Below are 9,033 nucleotides of genomic sequence, written 5' to 3' on the forward strand. Positions count from 1 at the left end.
ATTCTGGTGTCCCTCTCCCCTCCCCCACCCACACACCAACTGCCCTCTGAATTTGGCTTCAACCAAAGCGAATGGTTTTCTTGGCTGCAAAATACCTTCTGCTGTTGCCATGTGAAATTCCCTCTGCGTTAAGTCAGAGCATGTCAAAAGTCGCAGCACTCGTGGGGACAGCTTGTCCTCCGCCAGCTTGTCCTCCGCCCCGCATCTCTTTCCCTCCTTCCTCACCCCCACTGGCAAAACCCCGCCCCCCCCCCCCACATTGCTTTCTGGACCCACAGGGGACACCTTGCAGACCTGGAGACCTAGGGCCATAGGTTGCTCAGGTGATCGGCCTGGCCTCCAGCATCACCTCTCACCTGCTCGGTGCCACCCGCCTCGAAGCAGCACACAGCTGCCTGGACTCCGGTCCCTGCGGCTAGGATTACTTTGAAAGACTTATTATCTTGAAAACACTTTCTACAAGTTCAGAATCAGTTGTTCTAAGCTGCATTTTAGAATCCCCGGGGGAGACTTTACAAAGCTCAGGGCCTGGCAGCGCCCAAACAGATCACGTCAAACTCTCTTGGGTAGGACTCAGGCCCAGGATTTTTCTAGTGTGCCTCCGCGTCCCACCCTCACCAGGTGATTGCAATGATCAGCCAAGGCTGAGAACAGCTGCTGAGATGGTGTGAAGGCACCAATCACCAATAACTCTGGGCGGGGCCACAGGTAGTTCCCCCCACCCCTGAAGGTTTAAGAAGACTTCGCCGCGTCCCTAGGAAGTCACGCTCCAGCTAAGAAGAGGTTGGTCCGTGTTACCATCTGGCTGAGTCCTAAGGAAAGAGGATGGCGCCGGGCCGGATGGTCTGAGCGAAGTAAGTTCCTGGAACGTTGCCGGTGGAGGTCATTCTGCGTGGAGAGGTCAGCAGGGCCCTTGAACTCAGGCACCTCTCGCCAGCCTGACTCTTGGCTGGGCTTCTCACAGATCTTTGGCTTTGGCCAAGGGTGGGGCTGCAGGCATACAGAGCCTAACAGGCCCAAAGGGAGGGGTTTGGGTTCCGGTTTCAAGGCCGCAGGGACCGGGTGGGCTTGTGGGCGCCAGTGCCAGAGACCCAGACGCTGGTCCGGCTTGCCAACCGTCTCCCCAGAGAAGGGGCGACTCTGGATGGCAGGAAGAGCCAAGGCTGACGGAGGCCTGGAGATTGGGGGTGGCGAGTAGGCGGGCGGGGGGGGCGGACACAAGGAGGAGGAGCCAGAGGAAGGGGAGGCCCGAGGGGTGGACGCGTGGAGGATGTCTCTCAGCAGGTGCTTCGCATTGCCTTGTTGACAGCACCCTTAGCTCTATTAGAGCCCAGAAAAGTGTGTCACCCTTTTGAAGAGAGATAGGGGCTCAGAGAGGCCCATCAGGGGAGGGAGGTGGCAATGTGGCTGCTTTGGGTCGGAGTGTGGCTTAGTCCCTGAGAAGTGTAGGCAGGAAGGGAGCTCAGGCCCAGTGACACTGCATCTCTGGTCACCAGAGTGGGCTCCGGGGGATGGGGGTGGGGAGCCAGGGAACTGGGCGACCTGGGAGGGGGCAGGGTTGGATGGCAAAGCAGTGCACTGGAGCTGTGCAGGTCACAAACAGAGCTCTGGGCTTGATGAGGGCTGGCCTTTGTCCCCTCACCCCCTTTCTGAAGTCCCAGAGCTCAGAGGTCCTGCATGGTAACTGAGGGCCATCACAGAGAAAGGAAGTTGCTGGAGCTTCTCTTATTCATCAGGACCAGAGGGGACGCTTGGAAACACGCCAGGCAGGGTCACAGCTGTTGAGGCTTCTAATCCCCAACCCGTCCTGGGCTGGGCATGGGAGCTGGACTGCAGAGAACCTGTGTGCCCCTGGTAGCTCACTGGAAACTGACCATCTGTTAGCTTCCCATGGCCGCTGTAACAAATTTCCATAGACTTTGGTGCTTAAAACAACACAGATTTATTCTCTTACAGTTCGGGAGGTCAGGGGTCCCCAAATCAGTCTCACTGGGCTAAAGTCAAGGTGCTGGCAGGCTGGTTCCAGAAGGAGTCTCTTTCTGGGAGCTCTGAGAGGAGAATATTTTCTTCTCTTCTTTAGCTTCTAGAGACCACCTGCATTCTGTTGTTCACGGCCGCTTCCTCAAATCACTGCAAACTCCTGCTCCCACAATCACATCCACTCCTGACTCTGACCCACCTGGTTTCCTCTCCTCTTGTAAGGATCCTTACGATTATATTGGGCCCACCTGGATACTCTCCCCATCTCAAGACCCTTAACTGAATCACGTTTGCAAAGTCCCTTTACCATGTGAAAGAACATATTCTAAGGTTCTGGGGATTCTAAGGGACACCTTCGGGAGGGCGTTATTCAGTATTCCACACCGTCTATCTAACTTGTAGCTGGGGGGATGTGAGGCATCCTTTTGCCTGAAATGCTACTCTCCCGTGGCCCTTCTTGTGCTATCTTCGCCTTCCCCAGTCTTCCCCAAGCTGGTTGGTGCTTCTCCTAAGGGCTACAGTAGTCCCCAGATCCTTGCCTGAGGCCAGCGTTGGATTGTAGGCTCTGAGATCATAGAGTTGGAATCTACTGGGGCATTGGTGAATTTCCCGGTGCCTAGTACAGTGTTAGCATATAGTAGATACTCACTGAATACTATATTTTACTGAGGTATAGTTGATACAACATTATGTAAGTTTCAGGTGTAAAACATAATGATTTACAATTTTAAAGGTTACACTCCTTTTATAGCTATTATAAAATATTGGCTATATTCCCTGTGTTGTACTATATATGCTTGTAGCTTATTTATTTTATACATGGTAGTTTGTACCTCTTAGTCCTCTATGCCTATCTTGCCCCTTTCCTCTCCCCATTGGTAACCACTAGTTCATTCTCTATATCTGTAAATCTGTTTATTTTTTTGTTATATGCACTAGTTTGTATTAGTTTTTGGATTCCACATATAAGTGATATCATACAGTATTTGTCTTTCTCTGTCTGACATATTTCACTGAGCATAATACCCTCCAGGTCCATCCATGTTGTTGCAAATGGCAAAATTTCACTTTTTTACGGCCGAGTAGTATTCTATTGTTTGTATATGTGCCACATCTTCTTTATCCTTTCATCTGTTGATGGACACTTAGGTTGCTTCCATATCTTGGTACTTGTAAATAATGCTGCTATGAACATTGGAGTGCATTTTTCTTTTTGAATTAGTGTTTTTGTTTTTCATTTTTCTTTTTGGATATATATGCAGAAGGAGAATTGCTGAGTCATGTGGTAGTTCTATTTTTAGCTTTTTGAGAAGCCTCCATACTGTTTTCCACAGTGGCTGCACCAGTTTACATTCCCACCAACAGTGTAGGAGCGTTCCCATTTCTCTACATTCTTGCCAACATTTGTTATTTGTGTTCTTTTTGATGGTAGCCATTCTCACAGATGTGATATTTCATTGTGGTTTTAATTTGCATTTCTCTGATGATTGACGATGTTGAGCATCTTTTCATGTGCCTGTTGGCCATTTGTGTGTCTTCTTTGGAGAAATGTCTATTAAGGTTTTCCCCCCGTTTCTTAATCAAGTTGTTTGTTTTTTTGATGTTGAGTTGTATGAGCTGTTTATATAGTTTGGATATTAACCCCTTACTGGTCATATCATTTGCAAATATTTTCTCCCATTCAGTAGGTTGTCTTTTCGTTTTGTCATAGGTTTCCTTTGCTGTGCAAAAGCTTTTATGTTTAATTAGGTCCCATTTGTTTATTTTTGCTTTTATTTCTTTTGGCTTAGGAGACAGATCCAAAAAAATATTGGTATGATTTATGTCAAAGAGGGTTCTGCTTATGTTTTCTTCTGGGAGTTTTATGGTTTCTGGTGTTACCTTTAGGTCTTTAATCCATTTGGAGTTTATTTTTCTATATGATGTGGGAAAAGTGTTCTAATTTCATTCTTTTACATGTAGCTGTCTAGTTTTCCCTGCACCACTTACTGAAGAGATGGTCTTTTCCCCATTGTATATTCTTGGCTCCTTTGTCATAGATTAATTGACCATAAGTTTGTGGATTTATTTATGGGCTGTCTGTTTTGTTCCATTGATTTATGTGACTGTCTCTGTGCCAGTACCATACTGTTTCGATTACTGTAGCTTTGTAGTATAGTCCGAAAGTCAGGCAGTATGATACCTCCAGTTTTGTTCTTCTTTCTCAAGATTGTTTTGGCTACTTGGGGTCTTTTGTGTTTCATAAAATCTTTTATATTATGGAAGTTCCTTTGATTATTTTGAACCACAAAGAATTGTCTAGGGAAGGGCTGTTAGCCTGAATATCATCAGCCATTTTTGGTGTTTGCTGACAAAAGTCACCTGATGAAATAAGTTTCTAAAAAGAGGAGGTAAAGAAACTTAGTACTGATTTTAGAAATCATTCCTGGAGGTTTGACCTTAGGATTGCAGGTGTTAGATGTTATAAACAAGCTCTCTAAGACCACTTAAAAAGCAGCCACGTTGGGAGTTCCCTGGAGGTCCGGTGGTTAGGACTCAGCACTTTCACTGCCGTGGGTCCAGGTTCAATCCCTGGTTGGGGAACTAAGATCCCGCAAGCTGTGAGGAGCAGCCAAAAGTTAAAAAAGTAAAAAATAAAAAAGCAGTCACATTAAAAGTCACGTTCTGGGGAATGGGGTTGGGCGGGGGGAGAACGCTCCTAATGTTTTACATATGGTACTTATGGCTCCAGTTAAAATCTCCAGTAGCCACATTATTCCAAAAATTTAAATGTGCCCTATCTTGTATGGAAATGAAAATGAAGCTTCTGGAAAGTTGTGTTTAATGACCCACATGTCTGTAGTGCAGATGAAGATCCTAATGGCGAAGATGCATGAGTATTTCTAAAATAACTTCTCCAATGGGATGAAACATACATGTAACTCTATTAAGAAAATATAATGGATTGAGACCAACTGTAGGTCCTTGAACAGCCATAACAGACTCAGGAGGGCTAAGGTCTCTCTTCAGAGCCCTGTCCCAGGCACCCCCAGGGTGAAGCACTGGGATGGTGTATGTGCTGGGCAAGAGGGAAGGCTAAGGTCAGCCGGTGGGTGGGGCCAAGGTGGCTTTACTCCACATTTGTACCCCAAGCCTCCCACTGGCAGGAGAGCCTCCCTAAAGGCTAGCTGGTGTCCCGCTCATGAGGGCACATGTAGGCGTGGCTGAGCCCAGGCGTGTGGGATGTGGGGGCCACACCTGGGAAGCAGAATCCCCAGGGCCTGTGTGCCAGCCTGGGTGTTCTGACAAAGCATAAGGGTCCTATGAGGTGAGTGGTGAGAGGTGCAGAGGGGGAGGGAGGGAGGGAGAGAAACTTCTGGGAGGTGTGGGAACTGGGTCTTGAAGAAGAAGGGGCACAAGGTGAATTCTGGGAAGAGAGGCTCAGTAGGAGTGGCGTGGACGTGGGAGAGTGTGGGTCATTGAGGGCACAGGAGACACCCTCACAGGTAGGGCGAGGGCCCAGGACGGGGTGTTCCCAGCTCAGAGGAGACACTGTCTGGATGGAGGAGAGTGCCTGGCCCCAGGCTAGCAACTGCCGGGGCCCTCTGTGAGCTCACACTAGCCTGCACTGGGCCAAGCCGTCAAAGCCCCTGCACCGTTGGCGGGGTGCTCTCAGGGGTGCAGGTGTGAGCGGTGTAGGGGGTCCCACTCACAGCCAGTGAGCTGGGGGCCTTGTTGGGGGTCGGGTAGTGAGCTGTGGGCTCCTGGGCACGAGACAGGTGAGGGGGAGCTTGCAGCGGCCTCCTCCTGGGCCCAAGCTGAGGCCATGGAGGTCACAGTCAGTTACAGAGACTGCCCCAGCTGCTGAGACCTGGGGATGGGGAGCTGGGGAAGCCACCTATGCTCTGACCTCTGCACAGAGAAGGGACTCATCTCAGGTGTCAGAGCTGACACCTGAGGCCAGTTAGTCTTTGTGACAGTGTCCCTATGCCTGCTCTGATCCCCGTTTCAGCATACACGCACCTCCTCTGGTTGGCGGGTGTCCCAGGAAGAATGCCATAGACCGAGGTTCTTGCATGCAGACCGCCCGAGTGTCACTCACTCACTGCCCTGGTGGCTGGAGGCCTCGGGCCGGTCACCTCACCTTCCTGCACTGCCTTCCCTCCCCTGTGAGATGGGCATTCGCCATGCCCACCGGTGCCCCTTTGCTTCGGGTCGGAGCCCCTCCCCCCATAGGCGGGTGCCCTGGCATGCGCCCCTCCACCCCCAAAGGCTGGTCTCCAGGTGCACACTGAAAGGAGACCTGGGGAAGGAGAGTGTGCCTCTCTGGGGATGGGCGGGGCCACCAGGAACAAACACACTCGAGGTCCCTTACGTCATCAGGGGGTCATTGCAAGGACCGAGGAAAGGACTCAGATGGGAGTCTTGACTTCGGGCTGCAGGAGCTGGAGAGGCCGTCTGGGATAGAATGGAGCTCTCTTGAGTCCATCGTCTTTTGCCCCCTTGAAAATGGGCATTTCTTTTGATTGGAGAGCTCCATCTTTATGGAGATTCACCTGCTCTGCATTTTTCTATCTTCTTGCCCAGCTGTTCTTCCTTCTTGCCTCTGGCCCTTGGCTTCTGCCGCTTTTCAGCCTCTGCTCCCACCACCAACTGCTTCTGTCTCTGTCCCAACTCTCACCGCAGAGGCCAGACCCTCTGCACCCTTCAGCACTGTCAATGTCATGCAAGGCAAGGAGAGGTGGAGGGACCATTCCACATTAAAGGAGACTAAAGAGATGTGACAACTAAGTGAAATATGCGACCCCGGCCAGGGGAAGACAGTGCTACAAGGAGCAGTGGTGACAAACTGGCATATGGATGGGAGAGGAGAGAAAAATACTGTGTCGGGGTTAAATTCCCTCATTTGTGAACTGTGCTGTGGTTATGTAAGACAAGGACCTTTGTTCTTAGCAAAAACACACTGAATTACTAAGGGGTAAAGGGGCATGATTTATGCAACCTATTCTCAGATGGTTCGGAAAAAAATATGTTTTTAAAAGAGGCCCACAATGACTTACTTCTTGCCAAATTCCAAAGAGACAGTTAAGGGGGGAAGAGAATGAGTGAGAGTGTGAGAGAGCAGGGACGGTCACCACCAGTCTGGGGGTCTCTGTGTGGGATGCCCAGGCCACCTCATAGGCTGTGGGCCAGTGCACAGAGGAGGAACTTTGGTTCTGGTGGGCAGGACAGTGGGGTCACATGGCCCGGCGCACAGCTCCCATGGTGACCTTTTCTTGTTTCCGGGTTGCCTGGCATCTTGAGAACCCTCTTGCTCTTTGGGGGACTTTCCAGCTTGTTGAGTGGTCTCTGTTTAAGGAACCTCCTCTCTGGCTGCAGAAGGGGCTAGGGTGGCAGGCAGCACCGAGCATCGGCCGTTCTCCCCTGCTGGAGGATTCCTGGTGATGCACGTTTCCATGGATCCCAGAGGGGTCATTCTGCTGCTTCAGTGACAGGCACTGCCTGCCTCTCTCCCATCGTCTGGTGAGCTGGTGCTGGCTCTGTGGGTGAGGACCTTACTCTCAGCTTTGCCATATTCCTAGCTGTGCGTGGAGGCACCATGATCTCGTCACCTTTCATGGGGACAAAACCCACTTCCCTAGGTTGTTGACTACCAAAGGAGCAGTGTCGGAGAGAGTCCACCGATAAGCAAAGTGCCTCATGCCTAGTATAGTAGAGGGAGAATGTTAGGATTGTCATTGTTATCAAGAGAAGAGATAGGACAGGAGCCCCCATGATGTACCATAAGTGACAATGATAGGGAAGGTGTGGGGTGGGTGTTCAAGGGGGTGTGAGTTCTGTTGTCTTCCTCCTCCGGGGGGACCTGCATCGTACCGAGTGCCCAGGAGGGCAAGGCTTGAGGGAATGATGGGCTGATGCGGGGTCTCAGAAGGGGCCCGTTACTGCTCACCCGGAACTCCAGCTGCTCAGGCAGCCATATTTTGTGTCCTGAGGCCCATCCCCTGGTCACAGCTGGTTGTTCTTAGGGACCCATGGAAAAATGAGCGGGACCAGTGGGATCGTCTCATCCAAGAATCTAAGCTCAGAGGCACAGAGGGGTGTCGCTGCAGCACTGGAGGTGGAAGGCCAGCCAGGGTATGTAGATTGAATGTAGTCCCATGGCAGCATCTCTGAGTGAGCGAGGTCAGCCAGCAGGGAGAGGAGGAGGGAAGAGGCGGGGCAGAGAAAATCATCACACAGGTATCCAGTGGTTATTACGGGCCCGGCACTGTTCTAGGCTCTTTCCATGTTTTTTCTCACTTAATCATCATGACAGTCCACAAAGCAGGCACTATTCCAGGATTATCCTTACTTTACAGATGAGGAGACAGGCACAGAGAGGGTAGGTCACTTGCTCAAGGGCACAGGGCCAGCCAGTGGTAGAGTGGCCTTCGAGCTCAGTCTGGGTGCTGACTCCATCACCAAAGACGGATGCATGGCTGCTTCGGCCCCATATCTGTGCACTGCGGTCCCTGCCCTAGGGCTCCAGGGAAGCCCCCTTGTCTCTTTCCTGGCACTACCTTCAGTGGGTCTCTGCTTTTCGCAACTGAGAGAGCTTGATGAAAATTCGAAGGAGTTTCTGGCATGGGATACTTTCCCAGTAGGACCTCCCTAGCTTCCAGAATCCAAGTCAGCACCACGTGGAGGTGGTCCCACAGGTCGCTTATGTGTGAGGCTCGCTGACGGTGGGTTGTCATCAAGAGCTGGCAGCACGGGCTGGGGGATATTTGTTTAGCTGGATGCTTCCTGAAAACCAGGCCAAGAAATATTTGCACAGTGACATCTGAGCGCTCGGGTCGGGGGTGTGAATGCAACAGTGAGTACTTTGGTAGGAGTCGGGGTGGTGGCAGAGATTCCATTCATACCTGTGCCTGCAGATAAACACTATTAATACTGCAGGGCTGTGGGCTGGAGGTCCATGGGGGTGACAGTGCAACCGAGTCTCAGCCCCAAACTCCAGCCCTTGCTTTGGTACAATGGGTCGGACACGGGGCTGGCCCCCTCCCTCTCCAGGAAGGGCTCGAGTGTGAATGA

Source organism: Phocoena phocoena, chromosome 14 (assembly GCF_963924675.1).
Source record: "Phocoena phocoena chromosome 14, mPhoPho1.1, whole genome shotgun sequence".
Taxonomy (NCBI): Eukaryota; Metazoa; Chordata; class Mammalia; order Artiodactyla; family Phocoenidae; genus Phocoena; species Phocoena phocoena.